The 21,164-nt window shown below is 40.9% G+C and overlaps 1 protein-coding gene across 2 annotated transcripts in view; it reads right to left on the reverse strand.

The window, feature by feature from the left end:
- zfand5a (zinc finger, AN1-type domain 5a) overlaps positions 1-4,315 on the reverse strand; it is a 58,595-nt gene extending 54,280 nt beyond the window's left edge. The window contains exon 1 of one of the 2 annotated variants that reach the window (XM_028802348.2): positions 4,153-4,315. The gene's annotated coding sequence lies outside the window, so the exon portion shown is untranslated. Of the gene's footprint in view, positions 1-4,139 lie in introns of both variants that reach the window. The other variant, XM_051928374.1, reaches the window with a different exon arrangement.
- Between the last annotated feature and the right edge of the window lie 16,849 nt (positions 4,316-21,164).

Here is a 21,164-nt window from a genome sequence, read left to right on the forward strand (position 1 = left end):
AACATTTGAGTGCAGCCAATGTTACCCAGATGTGGTAATCTTAAAATCAGGCTCAAATCTCTGCACTTTGTTTTGGGGGATAATTCATTAATCTTTTAGTCTACGCTGTTTGGACAATGTTTTCAGTACATCCTATCTATTGCCAGTGAACAGCTTTAAAAACTTGCAGAATATTTCGGCCTCAATTAAGCACTAATTGTTCATCAAGGTGTAAAATCTTAAAAACACTTTGGTAGTGAAAATGTTCTGCACTACAAAAATGAACATTTGTATCAAACAGACAGTAAGCAGTCTGCAATTTACTTACTAACAGTCAATCAGTCATTATTCAACCCACTATATCCTAACACAGGGTCACGGATGTCTGCTGGAACCAATCCCAGCCAACACAGGGCGCAAGGCAGGAACAAATCCCAGGCTAACAGTCATAATGAATGCAAATGCAATCAAATTAATAACAGCCTATCATCTAACAATGCATTTGTAATGTATAATGAATTGTAAAATAACAAAAAAAAAATCTACAAGGCAAAAAAATATAAAAAAGCAACTACAAAAAAGGCAGTATAAATTATAAAGAAACATAACACGATTAGCTCCAAAACACCTAAAAATGTCGAAATCTGATAAGACTACAGCAGTGTAGACACTTGATAATTTAAACCTGTTTATCTGCAAGAACTCAATACCAAAACTAGCCAAAGCAAGTATTGTACAGAGACATGTTACACCTTAGCACAAATCATTTTGTTGTTATTTTAAGAGAATGCTGTCTCAGTCTGCTAGACAAACTAAATATTGCAATGTATGCAAACTTACTTGCCAGTTACTTTAAATGCTGCATTAACAAAAACAGACTGAAGACCTCTATGGTCAAGGTGGCTGGGAGCTGAATTTCACAATGTAGGTTTTCTCTCGTCTTTTGGTTTAAATCCCCACATCTGAACTATACTAAACTTGCCCAGTATAGGCAAGAGTGGGTACTTGAAAGAGTGTTGCCCTGTAATATACATACACCAAAATTCTAGGACTGGTTCCTGCCTTACACTCAACTCTGCTAAGACAGATACTGGCTTGCTGTGATGCTGAGCTGGATTAAACAGGTCCAGAAAATATATAGAAAAGTTTATAGTATTGCATAGTTAAACTGAGTCCACCATGTAAATCAATAAACCTCTGAATTCTGCTCTCATAATCAAGAAAACAATTCAAAATATAAAGGTACTTAGTACACAAAAAGGTTACCTGATTTCTGTGAAAGAAAGATTAAAAGAAAAAATGGATTCATGATGCCAACCAAAGGTGAAATTGTAAAGCAATGACCCACAAAACAACTTTGTGTTATGCACTGATCTGACACTAAATAGGCTTTTTTCACATTTCTAATGAATTGATCTTTCATAATCTAACCACGGTGGCTAAATGTATTCATAATCTCTAGAAAAAAACACAACGCGCAAATTACAATTTATCAACTGCACTTAAAGATTTACTTTGAATGCAATTCAAGTCACATTTCTCTAAGCCTCCCTTTAAAATGTGAAGTTCCATCTTCTTAAGTGATTAAAAAAGATGTTGAATTACTTTCACTGAAAAATCAGAATAACAGATCTATGTTCAAATATGCCAAAGAAACTGCTTGAATTCACTTTTCACCCACATATAATCTGACTATACGAGGTCAGCTCTCTAAGAAGAGAAACCACTTTGCGTCGTCATACCAAATGTCTTTCATTTTTCGCACATACCGGATTCCCTTTGTTTTCATGCGGATTTCGTTTTATTATCACAATGCGTGCTTAACGTTTAACAAAAACATTTCCTTCAGCTAAACCATTTTAAATGCATAACAGCCTCGTGTCCGCCCGCGACACCGCTGCTTCTGCCGCTCACTCAGCAGCTGGGGGACTGCGTCACATGGCCGCGGAGCTTCGCCGGTCACGTGGCCTGCTCGGGCAAGTCCTCCGCCTGTCACAAGGCTGCAATGTGACCGACTGACGCTCTCATCCGGAGTCTCGGATGTGATGCGTGAAACCTCATCAAAAAAGGAGCTCTGAAATCACTTACTATTTTTATCTCGCCTTGCTACCATATATACGAGCCATTACCTGGAAGGGCCCTTAACACGTTACGAATCTATACATGCATGAAAATTATTGTCACCCGTTTGTCCTTGTCCATTCGTTTATGTATACATGCCAGCTATTTCGACCGGAGTTAACGCGTTAATTATAAAGACAGGATAACACTTTTAGAGCAAGAGAAAAAAAAGCATTTAACCAATGTCCCAAACTAATAAATGGCCAAGAATCGCATCGTTATGCGATTTTTTTCTAGAAATGACTGAGGAAATACAAATGTGTTGTTTACTTCTTAATCAACATCACAACAACAAAGATAAACAATTTAACTTTTTTTGTTTGTATTAGCCTTTATGTATAAAAAGGTATTTTTTCTAATAGTGTTTCTACGAGATGAAGTGTGCAGGCAATGTGGCTTAGAGGTGATGGCTTATAACGCTCAAGTTTACTTCAGCCCCCTACGTCTGACTCACCCACAGCATGATCTATGCATGCCAATGTTCTTTCTAACTACAGAAATATACACATCATTGCTTTCTGGCAATGGTGACTTAAAGAACTCCCTCAATGCGCATATAAGCTTAACAGTTACGTATATGTGGATTGTTTCATTTTAGCTGATCGCTTTTCTTTAAAAGCACTGATGAAACTAATACAATAATTAGAAATCTGCGTTACTTCTCTTCTGAAATAATTGATGAACATTGATGCCAGAGTTAAATGGAAGGGGGCAGTGGTTAAAGTTGAAAGTGTAAAAAAAATTAACCGGTCTAAGAAAGGATAGAGGCCCATCAATATCTAAATCCTAGCGACTTGCGTCAAACGATTCCCTAATTTTTTTATGTTTTCTTAAGTGCAATCAGCACGAAGTCAGCACAGGTTTTGATCTGTTTGGGCCGAGGAATGTGTGTGTATAAAAGTGGGTGAGTCTCTTATGCGAGCTGAACATCCATTTTAAAAGTCTCTATTTTTCTCTACCTAAATTAAAAACCGAACCAATGTGTGCCTACACAATTATATTCGACAAGCAAAGCTTTTGCGTTACAGTGGGTTATGCTAGTCTATCAATAATAATCAGATAATTACGATGCAACAGTAAGATCAAAGATAATAAAATGAGGTTGTAACAACGTATAATACTAGTAATAATAAAGTGACGTAGTGTGACGATACCAAACCAGTTCGCTAGAATAAGCTTCACATAAGGGGAGGCCGCATTTTGTCAAGCCTCTCCTTCAAAATCACTGAGTCATGCATCCAGGCGGCTGTACACTCCGCTGCTCGTACTACTAAAACGTCAAATATGAATAAAATCAAGCGGATAAGGTATTTTTGTGTCGTTCAAAGCTTCAATTTCAACGTACATCACCCCTAATTTATTTCTCGGAATTTGTGGTGTTCGTTTCTAAACGGTGGTGAAAACGGGGCGGGCGGGGGTCTTGGTCGCTTTGTCTTGAGCTGTATGTTCTTTGTTTCTTCGCCTCTTCCTGTTTTGACAGGACACAGCAAAACGATTCGAGAAAGCCACCGTTAACACGAGGCATGACCTTCTGCCGGGAACGAGGTCGCCCGAAATCGACGGATTCTCTTGTCAAATTTTGATTTTGTAATAGCTTATGGGCTGATCGGCCAGCAAGGAAAACTGTGACTCTTTGTTAAAACAGACATAAGCAAACAACAAATCTCTCCCATGAGTTCTCCTATCCCAGCAACTGATAACTCTCAAAACAAGTATTCGCCTTAATACAAAACTATCAGCCTGGAAACACCGCGCGGTCATTTAAAACAATTAGATCGAATCGATTATGATTGTTTCCCCATTTTTCTGGTGGTTTGCAAAACAACCGAACTGAATCCTCTTAAAAATACAGCAATCCATGGTCAGTTTTACTTCTGAAAAAAAGCAGGAAGATATAATCCGTCGTTTCCCCCTTTTTGTTACGAAGAACATTTTTTATACAGTCTGATTTGAACGTTCCTCTCTTCTTTTCGTTTATAGTCCACGCTTTCATAAATCACGATCAAACAATAGGGTAACAAAAATCGTTTTCCCGCTACGTCTTCATCTTACCTGTTAAATTAACGATGGTGTAATAATAACTGATAGATTTAATTTCCTTGGAGAGTTTGAAAATGGATGATTGTCTCCTTTTTTATTTTTGTATCCTCCTCTGCTCCACTTCAATGTACCCAACACTTCTTCTCCCCAGCCTCTGGTTGCTATAATATTAATTCAACGTCTGTTTGTTTCCTTCTTTAGTAAGGGGCGTGGCATCTGCGTCACCGAAACCGTATGCACTTTTCTGATTGGATGATGACGCTGACTAAACAGGAGCTGCTGCTCAACTACTGTCCATCCAGCAGATCTCAGACGCGTTGCTCTCCTTCAGGGGAAAAACGGTACACCCTGTACACCGAGAGTAAGCAATCGTCGGATTGAGAAATTGTAGGTCTGGTGATGACATCATGAAGTCAAACTGAGTTGATAAATAAGCGTCGGGTTTCACTCAGCACGACCAAACTAATATAAGGAGTCACGCGTGGGTTGCGAAATACTCCTCGACTCATCATTTTTACTATAAAGCACTTGCGAAGTAGTTTTTCAAATCTAATTGGCTACTTCAGTACATAACATCTGCTTGTATTGTGTTTGTAAGGAGCTTTTATTAATATATAGCGTTTCACGATTATACAGTACAATAGCTGTGCGGATTGTGCGAATAGTGTTTAACTCACTTTGCACCCAACCTCATGGTCGCCATGGGATGAATTTCGACAGTTCGAGGAACCAATCATTCTTGGATGGGCTGCCAGACATCTCAGCTCCTACTATGCCACATTGGGCCAGTTTATAGATGCCATCTTACTAATATGGTTTGAGAGCACGAACGAAATTTACAGATAGTGCCCCTACTTGGATTTCATATAAGGATTTAAGAGATTTAAAGAAACATCCCCAACTACTGCACCATATTGACACTTAAAGCAGTTATTACAGTTAATGACTGGGGTCCATTTGACATTTAAACCCACGTGTAAATGGTATGAATATATTTGAAAACAAAGGCATCCCATAGCATAGCCTATCCCAAATTGTACTCTTTAAACCTTATAGTATTGTTCGCACACACAAATCACTAGCAGAAAAAGAAAGAGTAAAATATGCTGTTTGGACCTCATTTAAACTGCTGCTTTGAAAATGTGAAGTCTTCATTTTTATGTTTTAGATAAAGCATCTAAAATACAAGTTGTATGATTTAATACTGAATAATAAAAAAAAAATCATGGTGATTAGGACTAATTCTGTTTACCTCATAGATGCACTATCCTGGAGGTGAACCCATGCAAAAATGATCATATTAGTTTAACTGGCAATTTGGAAGTTGCTGTATGCAAGTGTAAGCATGGATGTATATGTGAGTGAGCTTCTTCATGGACTAGGGCTCCATTCTTTGTTGGTTGCTGCCTTGTATTTAATGGATGGTATCCCCAGGGACCCTGGATTTTGGATTTTAGCAATGTTGAGAATGTATATAGTGTGATGAATATTTAAAGAAATTAGCCAAAAAAGGTAAGACGTTTATTATTTATTAATTAAATAAGTTGTGCATATTTAACAGTAATTCAATGATAGCAATGTATTTTTAATTCAGTAAGCAATGACAATTTGTCTAGCAGCTACAGTATAACAATAATAAGATTTTTTATTATTACTACTTAGCATCTTATACATACTTTCAAAATTCTTCCCTACGAAACTTTAAACTACTCCAAATTCTGCTGGTGTCTTGCATAAACAGCCTGTATAGGTTCTGAAACAACATTTCTATTGCATTTACATCTGAACTTTGTCTGAGCCATTCCAAATCAAAAAAGTAGATTTTTATATATTTGATGTTAGGATCATTGTCATATTGGAGGACCCATGTTGGGTCCAGTTAAAACTCACAAACAAATAGCATGACATTTTCCTTCTGGGACATTTGGTAAGACTCCAGAGTCCAAAATAATAATAATAATAATAAAAATAATAATAATACATCTCTCTATTGTATAAAAAAAATCCTGCGACGAGTCTAGACTTTTTTCAAGAGATTTTTTTCAAGTCCCGCAAGACTTTGGCCATGAAATTTTTTCAAGTCACGACCTCCTCTCAACCATATTCAACCACACACACGGTACTCTCACCTCTCATTCATGTGAATGTTTTTGTCAGATACAGTTCCTGCTTTCTCAGCTCTTATAAATTTTAACATTTTCCTTACTTTAAGTTTCCAATTAAAGAAGACGTATTATGTCCACATCTTATTGAAGAATTTCATCACGAAGGGTTATTAACAGAAAAAATGAATAAATGGGCAATCCTAGCACTGAGAAACGATGAAGTCAAATGAATTAACACCAAAAATGTTGATCGGTTACACAGCAAATTGGTTAAATGCGTATCAATAGACTATGCTGAAACAGTTGGTGGTGATTGTGTGGAACATGAAAACATCAACTTACAATATCCGAAGAATATCTACAACCGTTAACAATGTCTGGTCTTCCAACGCACAAATTACTGTAGAATGAAGGATATATTCAAGAAAGGGAATGTAGTAAATCTTCCATGGTAAACATTAGACAACAAAGGAGATCTTGATATGCCATTCGTATTAAAACGTTAACAGTTTCCCTTTATAATAGATTTTGCAAAGACAATTAACAAATTCTCAGAGCCAAAAATTCAAAAAAGTCATTTTATTTAATAGAGAGAATGAAGCGAAACTTAATCACAGGCAGTTATACGTTGCATTGTCAAGATGGAAGTCCAAACACGGAATCAAAATTTTATGCAATATTGACAAAACTGTAATTCAAAAAAAATTTTTTACTGAAGTTTTACTGTAAGTTTAAAAAGTATTTGCGTGTTAATTTCAAAGCCAAACAGAATGAAATCGTATTACTCAATGAATAACTCTAACGCAACATGAAACATAATTTACTTTCAAATTGTGTTTTACTATTTTTTAATATGATTAATTACTCACTGTAATGTAAAATAGGTAGTTCTATTATGCATATGTAACAATTCCCATGAAATTAAAAATCTGTTTTAATTGTACATCCACATCCCCATACGCGAGCGGCAGAACCGTAGCGCAGGCCCGGGGGTAAAGCCCCCTAGTTTTATTTATATAGAACATTTCTCAAAGCACTTCACAGGAATTCAGAAAGAACAACAGGTCATATACAACATTAGATACAAATAATATCTGCATGAAGCACTAAATAAAGATAAAATACAGGTTATATAAAGCACTGAAATAGAATAAGAGATAATAAAGTAGATAAAATACAAACACTACAAGAAAACCCTGAACAAATAACATATTTTGTGGTATAAACACAAATCTTCTAGGGCATCTAGACAGGGTCAGTAAACTGAAAGAAAGGTCAGTAGGTCAGGGTAAGTTGTCAAATTCATTGGACCTTATTGGACAGACAGGAGCATAGTTGTGGAGGAGGTTACTGATGTAATATGGTGTATAAGACCATTCAAAGCTTTATAGGTTATTAATAGAATTTTATACTCTATCCTGTAAGACGCAAGGACCCAGTGAAGACAGAGCAGGATGGGTATTATGTGCTCTCTGTTCCGGGTCAGTGTAAGGACTCTTGCAGTAGAGTTCTAAACCAACTGGATTGAACTGTGAAAACAGATTAGAAGGGGCACCTGCCAGTAGAGATTTACAGTAGTTGATGTGATAAAAACACAGACAATTTTCTCGGCGTTGGAAAAGGAAAGGAACGAGTGAACATGGTATACATTGTGGCAGTGCAAGTAAGAGAATTTCTTAATGTGATGAATTTATATAAAATAGAAAAGGCAGGAATTAAAAATGACACCAAGATTCTCTAGCAGAAGAACATGGGGTGATGACATCATCACCAAGGATGATTGAGGAACAGCTTTTGTTTTATTTCAACACTGAGCTTTAGTTCCAATTAGCATGACTTCGGTTTTGTTACAGTTTAATATTAAAGAGTTATATTCCGTCCTGGTTCTAATTTAAACTGAGGCAAGTTGTGAGCTGAGAAATCTATGATGAACATTCATTTTTAACATTGAAATGGATCTGAGTATCCACCAGGGCTGAGTTAACAGCATTATAGACCCCAGGCAAAGCAGTGCACTGGAGCCCCTATCTACATAACCATTCAGCAAGTCACAACATACATAGATTAGCATGTGGCCCCTATGCTCGTGGGGCCCCCGGGCAACTGCCTAGCATGTCCATGCGTTGAGACGGCCCTGGTATCCACCACATATAAATGATAACCAAGTCCAATGCTACGAATAAAATGGCCAAGAGGAAGCATGTACATACAGAAGATCATAGGGTCCAGGACAAAACCTTGCAGAACTCCTTGTGTGACTGGCGCTATGCGGGACCTGCTGTTGCAAAGACTTACAGACTGTTGCCTATCAGTCAGAAAGGACTTAAAGCACTGAAGGGCAGTGCCAGAGATACCCAGAAAGTTCTCCATTCTTGATAGTAGATGATCATGTTTGACAGTACCAAATGCAACACTAAGGTCTAACAGAATTACTATGCTGGTTCGCACAGAGTCTGCGGCCATAGGAAATCATTAGCTACTTGAAGCAGAGCAGTTTCATAGCCATGCTGTGATCTGAAACCAGGCTGAAAGGGATGATGAGAACCCATTACAAGGTAAGTTACTGATGAGTTGGCTGGCCTCAGCACACTTCAGAATTTTAGATGGAAAAGGTATGTGAGAGGGGCCAAATATTATTGAAATTGTCAGTATCAAGACCAGACTTTTTTAATGCTGGGGTTACAGGAGCTTTTTTCAAAATAGACAGCACAGAGACGGTGACAAAGTATTTATTTTTGTCATAATAGTCAGAATTATAGTATGAAGGCAGGATTTGAGAAGTGTGGTGGGGATGAGGTCTAGTACACAAGTACAAGTAGGAAGTAGGCCTTATCTTACAGGCCAGATATTTAATAAATGTAAGTGAAACTGGTGAAAAATTGGAAAAGTAGCAGGCAGAGAAGGTTCCTTTAGGACAAAAAATTGTACAAATCTGTCAACCAGAAAGCAGCCCCAGAATGTGATACAATCATACTTGACAGTGTTGCTGAATTAATGTTGTTAGCAGCAGTGTTTGGAGTTTGCTAAATTTGTCCTAAAAACCAAACTTAATTGACCACTTTGGGAATCAACTTTGCATGCCTACTGTGTACCAAGTCCCAAATATGCTTCCTGGGAGACTTCCCAAATCATGCAGTGGAGCAGTCACCAAATAAAGTTTCTCAAGAGGTAAAAAAATGGAATGAAGCCTAGCCTATGGTCTTCCCCTGTTGAAATTGACAATCTGTACTAATATAAGATAAAGAAAATCTTCAATTAGAAAGAAGATAACCCTTGCCATATAGATGCACACTCATAGCCATATTCCATATTGATTCACTGCTCAATATTGTTACTTGGCAGTACCTGTTTACATGTGGATCTGAATAGCATCCATCCAGAACCACTTTCTACCAGGCGCAATAAAAGAAACAATAGTTGCTAAAAGTTCACTTTGCCAAATGTTGTTTGAAAAATTATTTAATCTGTAAATTAACAGATGCCAAAAATTGTCCAGAGCCAAATGCTATGACAACCACTCAATTGTTTAGTCAGTATAGAACGTCATTATAAATAGGAAACCAAATGATGCTGCACTGAAACATCTGCAGTAACTAAGAAAAGAAAATAATTAAGCAAGGTTTCTGTTCTGAAGAGATGTGTATAAAATTTTGTATTTATTTCTGTATGTATTTGTTCTATGGTAGCACAAAAGGATGTAGGGAATTTTTCAGGATCTGATGTTGTGTCAGGTGTGGCTCTTATACCAGCCATCCTGTCTCATACCAGGTACTTTATTCTGAATGCAAAAGTGCAGAAGCACTCTGGTTTTGAAAATAATTGTTTATTACATTAGAGTGTATGATAAATAAAAGGAACTGGTTGCTTTATATTTTATCTTTTATTAATGGGAAGTGTCTGCAGTCTGTCAACACATAACTCCAGGAAGCACAGTGATATGGCTGCTGCCTCCCTTTTCATACCTCCCTTACCAGTTTTGGAAGAATCTCAGAGGTACTGTTATTATGAAGCTGGTAGAAACCTTAAATCAAGACATCATACAAGGTCATACACTAAAATCATTTACAGGTATTTTTTTACTATTGGAGCATTAGGCAGGTGAAATTGGTTGTTGAGTGTTACACATTGATAAAGAAGAAGTTAGTGAACCAGCAGCTTTGGGTTTTAAAGTGCAGTGTCTTAGTTACTATGCTGGAGGCATATGTAGGGAGGCCTTTGTAGCTTAGCCAATAATTGTGTTCAGTCCATATATCTTAGATTAAAAAAAAACTAACGCTACAGTTAGCATTTAGAAGTTGGTAAGCAACATTTGCTAATGTCGCCAGGGTGAGCTCATTAGCTCGTCAAGGCAAGGCCATTTTGAGATGATGTGACCCATCTCCCCGTACTTGAAAAAGAAAAGGGGAGGAGGGGACTTTTCCTTTGGTCATGCTGCAGACTCCACTTTGCGGTAACTGGGTTTGGATTTTTTGTGCACATCCTATCTGAGGTTTGGGGCAATCATCCAGCAGTTCTGACTATTCAGTTTGCGTAGCCTCCCTATGTCGCTCCAAGGTTTCAAGCAGGTATGCTGACGGACCTGCTGGTCAAAAGACTTGGGTAGGGCATTTACTGTGTAGTTACACACAACTATTTCCACTACCTTCACAACAGTATTAGTCCTGGGTGTGAGCCATTGCCTGAGCTTTCCCAACAATTGGAAGGCCTGGAAGTAGTCCAGCCACTCTATAGGTAGAAATACCAATCCCTACACTGCCTCGCCTGCTATTCTACTGTCACTCCATACCTGGCTAATATCTCAACCTTGAGCTTCTCAAAAACACTCATGACCTGCTTGTCATGGTCATAGTAAGCCTGTTGAGCCTCACCCATCAGGAATGGCACCAGTATATGTGAACGATCACCATAATCCCAGTTATGTTGTGTGGCTGTATACTCAAAAAATAGAAGATATACAGTATTTCAATATCATATTTAGCACGAAGTTGCATAAGTCCAAAAGCTTGCTTTTCCCAAAAAACGGCCCTGGCTTGATTGCAAGAATCTGCCTTAGTGAACTTTGTTTGCTGATTTCCTACTTGAACCTGCAGTTAAAACTACCACTAGAATCACTTCTTTCATCATTTTGGTGTAGTTCCTGTGATACTGTAAATCAAAATACAGAGCGATCATGAAGGGTTGGGGCACCCAAAGGTGAACTCCATATATTTGGACAAAAGGTAGAAATGAGACGAATACCCAATAACTGCCGAGATGTTTTTTCAGAGGCGAGTCTTCACTTAGTTGATGCAAGATGGCAGTGGGGCTAGTTATCAGGCTGGACAGGTGGATTAGGCAGATTCCGGAGGTCAAAAGGCCAAAGTAACATCATAGACATTCGTCTGTCACTCTTCAGTTCTTCAGAGGGAGGTTATTAGTTATTAATTGACAGCACCAAACTTTGACCCTAAGTGGAATCACCATATGAAAAGCCCTAAAGTTTTCTTTCAAGTGTACATGTGTATCTGTATAAACTACTCAAAAAAATTAAAGGAACACTTTGAAAACACATCAGATCTCAGTGTGAAAAAAATCATGCTGGATATTTATACTGATATGAATTGGATAGGGCGGCACGGTGGCGCAGTGGGTAGCGCTGCTGCCTCGCAGTTGGGATACCTGGGGACCCGGGTTCGCTTCCCGGGTCCTCCCTGCGTGGAGTTTGCATGTTCTCCCCGTGTCTGCGTGGGTTTCCTCCGGGCGCTCCGGTTTCCGTCCACAGACGTGCAGGTTAGGTGGATTGGCGGTTCTAAATTGGCCCTAGTGTGTGCTTGGTGTGTGGGTGTGTTTGTGTGTGTCCTGCGGTGGGTTGGCACCCTGCCCTGGATTGGTTCCCTGCCTTGTGCCCTGTGTTGGCTGGGATTGGCTCCAGCAGACCCCCGTGACCCTGTGTTCGGATTCAGCGGGTTGGAAAATGGATGGATGGATGGATGGATGGATGAATTGGATAATGTGTTAGGAACAAAAGGATGCCACATCGTTTGATGGAAATGAAAATGATCAACCTACAGAGGGCTGAATTCAAAGACACCCCGAAAATCAAAGTGAAAAAATGATGTGGCAGGTTAGTCCATTTTCCTGAAATTTAATTGCAGCAACTCAAAATCATACTCATAGTTTGTATGACCCCAACGTGCTTGTATGCATGCCTGACAATGTTGGGGCATGCTCCTAATGAGAAGACGGATGGTATCCTGGGGGATCTCCTCCAAGATCTGGACCAGGGCATCACTGAACTACTGGACAGTCTGAGGTGCAACCTGGCGGCGTCAGATGGACTGAAACATAATGTCCCAGAGGTGTTCTATTGGATTTCGGTCAGGTGAGCGTGGGAGGCAGTCAATTGAATCAATTCCTTCATCCTCCAGGAACTGCCTGCATACTCTCGCCACATGAAGCTGGGAATTGTCTTGCCCCAGGAGGAACCCAGGACCCACTGCACCAGCATAGGGTCTGGCAGTGCCATTGTCTAGACTGTAGAAGTCTGTGTGTTCCTCCATGGATATGCCTACCCAGACCATCACTGACCCACCACCAAACCAGTCATGCTGAACGATCTTATAGGCAGCATAACATTGTCCATGGCTTCTCCAGACCCTTTCACGTCTATCATATGTGTTCAGGTGAACCTGCTCTAAGCAGTGCACCTGCCAATTCTGGTATTCTATGGCAGATGCTGATCAAGCTCCACGGTACCGGGCAGTGAGCACAGGACCCACTAGAGAATGTCAGGCCGTCAGGCCAACCTCATAAGTCTGTTTCTGATTGTTTAGTCAGAGATATTTACACCAGTGGCCTGCTGGAGGTCATTTTGTGGGGCTCTGGCAGTGCTCATCCGGTTCCTCCTTGCCCAAAGTAGCAGATACCGGTCCTAATGATGGGTTAAGAACCTTCTATGGCCCTGTCCAGCTCTCCTAGAGTAACTGCCTGTCTCCTGGAATCTCCTCCATTCCCTTAAGACTGTGCTGGGAGACACAGCAAACCTTCTGGCAATGGCATGTATTGATGTGCCATCCTGAAGATGTTGGACTACCTGTGCAACCTCTTTTGGGTCCAGGTATCGCCTCATGCTACCAGTAGTGACACTGACTGTAGCCAAATGCAAAACTAGTGAAAAACAGAAAAGATGTGGAGGGAAAAATGTCAGTGACCTCCACCTTTTAAACCATTCCTGTTTTGGGGGTCATCTCATTGTTGCCCCTCTAGTGCACCTATTGTTAATTTCATTAACACCAAGCAGCTGAAACTAATTGACAACCCCCTCTGGTACTTAACTGACCAGATCAATAGCCCAGAAGTTTCATTGACTTGATGCTATACTTTGATTAAAAAGTGTTCCTTTAAATTTTTTTTACAGTATATATATATAAAGGGATATACAGTATATAAGGGGATGTAAAAGTGCATACACCTGACAAGCCCTAATAAGGGGGAAACATGCATCGTGTACTCTTTGTATTATTTATATATACAGTATTGTCAAAAGAACGATAAAAGAGTCAAAAAACGGTCTGGGGCAGCCTCCTGTGTACTTGAACCCGACTGCAAACACTACTAGTGTACACTAGTAGTGTACAGACTGGTGTCCAAAACAGAACTGGCTGGATGAGGTAAAGATGGCAGTTTTAAAGCAAGGCAGAGGAAGTGATGTTATTGCCAGAAGTGGCATCCTCGGGACCAGAAGTGACACCATTACCGATGTGACTGGAAGTGATGCCATCAGGGCCAGGTGCAATTTCCCAAAACTGGTCTGAAATGGAGAGAGAGAAAGGATTAGCGCACTCCGCCACCCTCTGGTCTGGCATGGAATTACCCTTATTTGAGCCCTTTAGCTACCTCCCATGCACACGTGTATGACAATATCCATCCATCCATCCATTTTCCAACCCGCTGAATCCGAACACAGGGTCACGGGGGTCTGCTGGAGCCAATCCCAGCCAACACAGGGCACAAGGCAGGAACCAATCCAGGGCAGGGTGCCAACCCACCGCAGGACTGTATGACTATATATATATATATATATATATATATATATATATATATATATATATATATATATATTGTCACAAAATCAAACGAAAACCACAGAAAGGTTTGGGGCAGGCACCCATATATTATTTCCTTGCTGCAAAATGGTTTAAAGGTTTGTACTGATGTGTACAGATTAGAGTCGAGAACAGAACTGTGGAGATGGAGGAAAGGTGGCGGCTTTAAAGGCCAGTATAGGAAGTTAAATCAAAGGGGCAGGAACCAGGAGGATCTTCATTCATAGGCTCGCACCCGGAAGTGACTTCCAAGGGGCCGGAACCAGGAATCTATATTACTAAACGAAGGTTGTATATACAGTATGCACGGATACCAGAGGCCAGAAGCACCACACTGCGCCTCAGCACCCCAGAGTCAAACCCAGCTGCTTCCCAGAGTCAGTAGTTGGCGTCCAAGCAACACAACACAACCTGTAAACTAAACTTCAGGTCACAATACAACTGCCGCCCGAACACGAACGCGCACACCACCGCATATACAACCTTTGTTTAGTAATGCTTGCATACGAGTATATGCAAGGATTGCAGAGGCCAGAAGCAAGCCATGCACAATACAACCGCCGCCCGAACGCACACACCTTTTCGCATCAGCTACAACCGGGGTAGCGGCTAATTTGTTGATAAATGGTCGGACATATCACTATTTATTCAAGCTTCCAGTTTTAATCATGGAAACATTGGTTTCAACTATGAAAATGCAAAGTGACAGTGCAAATGAGATCCGTCTGGCAAAACTATTGATTTTAGACGACTGTACAATGCTGTCCAGTCATTTACTCAATACCATTGATAAACTTCTCAGAGTGTTAATGGATAATATTCCGTTTGGAGGAAAAGTACTTTTATTATGAGATTTTTGACAGTGCTTGGCTGTTGTTCCACATGGCATGCGTTCAGCTATTGTTCAGTCTAGTTTGAAATACGCAGAAAATTGGCATTACTTTGAGAAACTAAGCTTGGTACAGAACATGCGGTGTACAGATCCACAATATACCAATTGGTTGTTGCAACTAGGAAATGGAAACCTTACCAATGTGTTTGAACTTCACCCAGATATTATTCAAATCCCTCACGCCTTTATTTGCGACGACTTGGTAACAGAGGTTTTTGGTGAAGCAATATCATTAGACCAAATAGCACTTTTGATGCACCGGGCTATATTATGTCCAAAGAATATTGATGTTGACCAGATAAATAACCAAGTGATTGCATTGCTTCCTTGAGAAAGCCGCGTCTTTCTAAGTACTGACAGTGTTGATTCTGAATACGAAACTGAGCATCTTCATTTCCCATTAGAATATTTAAACACTATTAACCCGGCCGGATTACCACAACACAATCTTAACCTTAAAATAGGGACAATAGTCATGCTATTAAGAAACCTTGATATTAAACAAGGTTTATGCAGCGGTACATGGTTGGTCGTGAACAGCATGAGAGAAAATGTTATTGACGCACAAGTGCTTACGGGATCCCATACTAGCAATACTGTTTTGATTCCCAGAATTCACCTTACAAGTTCTGACCTGGAATTACCTTTTAAAATTAAAAGATGCCAATTTCCCATTAAGGCTGCATTTGCCGTGACGATCAATAAATCCCAAGGACAAACCGTGGACAAAGTAGGCATTTACCTATCTGAGCCTGTATTTAGACATGGACAACTTTATGTTGCCTTTTCAAGAGTTCGGCATTCGTGTGACGTTAAAGTGAAGGTTTTAACTACTCCATACCAGGGAGAGCTAATTCAAGGACAGGAAGCCATCTTTACCAAAAATGTTGTTTATAAAGAAAGTTGTGATTAACTATTATGAATTTTACCACTTTATGATTTTTTTGTTTCCAATTTACTTCATTTAAACCTTTGCACTCCGATATTTTTTTTACTTATAAGTGCAGCAACTCAAAGACATTTTGGACTTAAATGATATAACAATTAAATTTCAATTTTACTTTTAATAAATTGGTTAATTTTAGTACAAATATATTTATTTAATTGAATGAAAACTTTCCCAGGACGCTCCCACCCTCCATCATTTTTCATCCCTCCAAAGATCTGAGGGAACAGAAAGTGATTACCATTCTTGGATTTGCGATTCTTTAGAGAATCGGGGGTTTACTGGTGATATCATAAGGGCCAGGTGGAATTTCCCGTGAACGGTCTATCAGAAAAGCGACAAAAGAGTCAGTGCACTCCGCTACCTCCCAGTCTGGCTCGGAATTACTCTCATTCTAGCCCTTTAGCTGCCTCTCATGTGCACGTGTGTGACTATATATGTATTAATTTGGCCTGTTTAACATGTTAAAAAATAATGTCGAATCCAGAGCTGCCAACGACGTCAGCGCCTCAGGCAGTGCTTTGGTCAGGGCAGCATTTTCATAATTTTTTTTATGTAACAATATTATAAAAAAGTTAAGTGTGTAACTAAAGAATTACATACTTATCCAGTACCATATTTATATACTACCTTTAAAAATTTTATGAAATAAAATTTTCATTTAAAGGTTTACATTTTTGTATTATGTGGTTCATAACGATATGCCACATGTCACTACTTAGCACTCCTGTTCATTTTGATTTATACATACTAACATAGGTGCAGGACAGGAAAGGAAAGTGGGTGTGTTAGGGGAATTTATGGCAGTCCTGGTGCAATGCTGGAGAAAATTTGTGAATGTAAAAAATTACCCTCTTCGTTTTTTTGTATTTCATGTTTCTGCAAGAAGATCAAATCAATGTCATATCACATAAGTGCTAAATGCTTTATCCTTGAGTGGCACTAAATCCAAAATAAGTCTGTAGTACCTCTGTATTTAACTTGCTAGACTGCCCTAATTTAATGACAAAATTCTACGAAATAGAAGTGTAATGATTATCCCTAACCATTATTCTAATTTATGCAAAGAACGCATCATACCCATCAAAGTTTTTAAGTGAGATAGCAGCTACAGAGATCTTTTTTACTGCGCCAGGAGCAAATGTGTAGGTAGAGCTGTGTTTTTCACCCTTTCTTCTGTGGTGGCACACTTTTTGTAACTCAAAAACCCAAGGCACGCAACAATTCTACCAACCGAAAAAGCATTAAACCTGTTAGACATGCCAAACTATCCAAAATGGCAGGACAGTGGGGTGGCAGAAAAAGCAGCTTGGAGATTGACATTTGCAGACACAGCACTTAGTGAGCACTTTATTCCCAACTGCTTTGTTCCTTTGCCCACTGTCACAGGTGGCTGGGTGTGGTCAGCATTCGGCTGCCTATAAAAGGGTCCACCTCCCGACAATCAAGGCTGGAGTCGGGTGAGGAGGTGGACAAGGTCGGAGAAGGAGGTGGGCGAAGAGAGGCCTGAAGAGTGTTAAAGAGAAAGAGAGATGGCTAGTGAAGAAGCCGGGACTGTTGAGAGACTGTGGGGGGTGTTTGGTGGCGGTGCACATAGGACATTGTAAATAATAGTTGTAGGAATAAATGTGTGGTGATTGCTAAGAACGTGTCTGCCTGTCTGTGTCTGGGCAGTACCCTTTCACAGTGGCGTAACCGGCAGGATGCTGCACCTGGCTCAAGATGCGGACCTGTATTGTGGAAAAAGTCTGTGGAAGGCCCGGCACAGCAGGGAAGCTCACCCACGTGCCGCAAGGGTGGCATGCACCCAACCCCGCAGGGAAATGTAGAGTCGCGGAGCATTAGCGGTCCGCCGCTGGACTTTATGTTTCAGGGGCAGCTCAAAGATGCGGCGGCAGCAGGAGGAGCTGCCGAGAAGGAAGGGCTGCAGCTTCGACAGCCGCAGCAGCCGCGGAGCTGCCCGGAATCTCGTCTCCCTGTGAGAGAGGAGGACGAGATGGCCACCGACCAGAAGTCCCTCCTTGTGACAGGCACGGGATTGGACAGCGTGTCCTGTTTCCTCGCCAATGATTGGTCAGAGGCGGGAGCAGGGAATGTCCGTCTCGTGCCTTGAAGAAACCCGAGTGGGCCGCAGGGAAGGGCCCATAGAGAGCAGTCGGCGAGTGACACTGCTCGAAAGGTAAGCTCACTGCCGGCTGTTTCTCTCTCCTTGGCAGCGGTTTTGCAGGAGCTGCAGGAAGAGCTTCAGCTCGTGCTATCGCTGCCGGCCGAGCGATGTGCCCTCTGGGCGGAGACGCAGGAGTCAGGAGGGATGGCAGTGACGTGCGATCAGGAGCCACAGGTGAAGGAGGATCGGCACGCTGCAGGAGTTCTGACCGGAGAGGCACAGTGGGGAAGGTAAGAGAGACCGACCCCGTGGAGCTCTGGATGCCAGCGGGGCTGGGTCTGCCCTCTTGCAATGGGCAGATTCAAACCGTCACGGCGTCCCAAAGTGAAAGGAGGAAGTGGCTTGAGGAAGCCAGTTCCTCCGACACGGGAGGACGTGCAGCTGGGTGCGCGCTTCCCTCGAAGGGCCGTCCTCTGCGGAGGCAGAGGAATTACCCGTTGGCTGGGAGGAGACGACCACGTGTGCTCCCGCTGGTGGTCCCATGGCAAGGACCGCGGACTTGTCAGACTGGGAAGCCGAAAAAGGGAGCATCGGGGTGCCGATCGGGGCCGAGAATGTTGGCCCAACAGAGGACAAGCTGAGGGGCTGTGTCAGGGCAACGTCTCCGCCCTTGTTTTTCTTTTTTGAATATAGGATCGAGCCCTAGGCTACGGAGTGTCGGCTTGCCGCTGAGGAAGACCAGTCCTCGCAGATCGGTCCGCTGGCCCCTGGAGGTCTCAGCTAGCGGGGGAGTATTGTCACAGGTGGCTGGGTGTGGTCGGCATTCGGCTGCCTATAAAAGGGTCCGCCTCCCGACAATCAAGGCTGGAGTCGGGTGAGGAGGTGGACGAGGTCGGAGAAGGAGGTGGGCGAAGAGAGGCCTGAAGAGTGCTAAAGAGAAAGAGAGATGGCTAGGGAAGAAGCCGGGACTGTTGAGAGACTGGGGGGTGTTTGGTGGCGGTGCACATAGGACATTGTAAATAATAGTTGTAGGAATAAACGTGTGGTGATGGCTAAGAACGTGTCTGCCTGTCTGTGTCCGGGCAGTACCCTTTCACACCACTCATACAGACAGTCCGTTCTCTGCCTCACTCCACTGACCCAGGATTAGAAGCAACTCTTATGCCCACTGGCCCTCAGCTATGAGAGAGCTGCTGATGAACACGCACTCAAGCAGAATGTCCCCTGACACACCTCCTGGCTGATAAAGTGCTCTCCTAGTGATGTGTCCATAAAATGATTATCATGGAACTGCTTTTATATCAGCTTCTCCAGGTAGTCCCAGAATCCTTGGACAGGTCTTGACCACCTAAAGAGCAAGTCTCTCTCAGGTCTGGAGCTGGGGGAATCACACTGTTATTTACAAGGAGCACCAGTTGAAAAACACTTGTGTAGAGTATAATTGTCAAGTTGTTGGTGGTGATGAACAATTGGGGATGGTATTTACAAAGTTTTAACACAAGTTTTAATGTATGCCCATTTAAGAGATACATATTTGTTCAATTAAGTCAGTCTTTAGCAGTGCAATCAAAGTCAACAGTCATTTCAATCATATTTTACTTTAACACGTCAGTGTCTCATATGCTATGCAAATTTGAGAATTAATAAATTGGCCTCGTTTTTCTTATTGCCTTCTTTTCAACATGCCTTTTAGGAAGGCATTCAAATTCAGGTTGTACTTGCTCAAGTAGTATTTTGTTAAAAGTTCAGGTTTAAACTATGCCATTATTTTTTTTAATTCCTTTGTGTTGATTCTACATTAATTTTGTGATTCAGTGTGTGTTTTCTACATGATTTATGTATTAATTGAATTAATTTACTGTATGAATTTATTTGTGAATTAATTTTATAATTACATGTTTTAATGTTAAATGTGATTAATCACAATTAATTACATACGTTTATTTACATACTGTCACACACGTGCGCATGGGAGGCAGCTAAAGGGCTTGAGTGACGGCAGTTCTGAGATATGCCGGGAGGTGGCAGAGTACACTGACTCTTTTTCTTTCTTGCCTGCAGACCATTCCCGGGAGATTCCACCTGGCTCTCGTGACATCATTTCCGGGACCGAGGCAATGGAAGGAGTCCTTACTGGCTCCGGCCCCTCTGACGTCACGTCCGGGCTCGAACCAATGGAGAACGAACACGTCCCTGATTCTTATGACCTCACTTCCTGTCTTCCCCTTTAAAACCCTGCCCTTTGTCCTAATTCCTCAGTCTTGTCTTGGACTCAATTGTATGCACACCAGTGCTGTTTATTTACATAAAACGACTTTTGCAGCCAGGATACCAGATTATATGGGTGGCTACCCCAAACCTTTATTTGAGTATGTCTCGTCTTTATGACATTACATTATTTACATTTTAATACATACATTAATTAGTTCATTTTTTAATCTATTCCCAGCCCTAATATATTTAAATATATGTGTGTTTGTATATATATATATATATATATATATATAAATATATATATATATATATATATATATATATATATATATATATATATATATATATATACATACATATATATATATATATATATATATATATATATATCTATCTATACTAATAAAAGGCAAAGCCCTCACTGACTGACTCACTGACTGACTGACTGACTCACTCACTCATCACTAATTCTCCAACTTCCCGTGTAGGTAGAAGGCTGAAATTTGGCAGGCTCATTCCTTACAGCTTACTTACAAAAATTAGGCAGGTTTCATTTCGAAATTCTACGCGTAATGGTCATAACTGGAACCTGTTTTTTGTCCATATACTCTAATGGAGGAGGCGGAGTCACGTATCGCGTCATCACGCCTCCTACATAATCACGTGAACTAAAAAC

This window comes from Erpetoichthys calabaricus, chromosome 5 (genome assembly GCF_900747795.2).
Source record: "Erpetoichthys calabaricus chromosome 5, fErpCal1.3, whole genome shotgun sequence".
Lineage (NCBI taxonomy): Eukaryota > Metazoa > Chordata > Cladistia > Polypteriformes > Polypteridae > Erpetoichthys > Erpetoichthys calabaricus.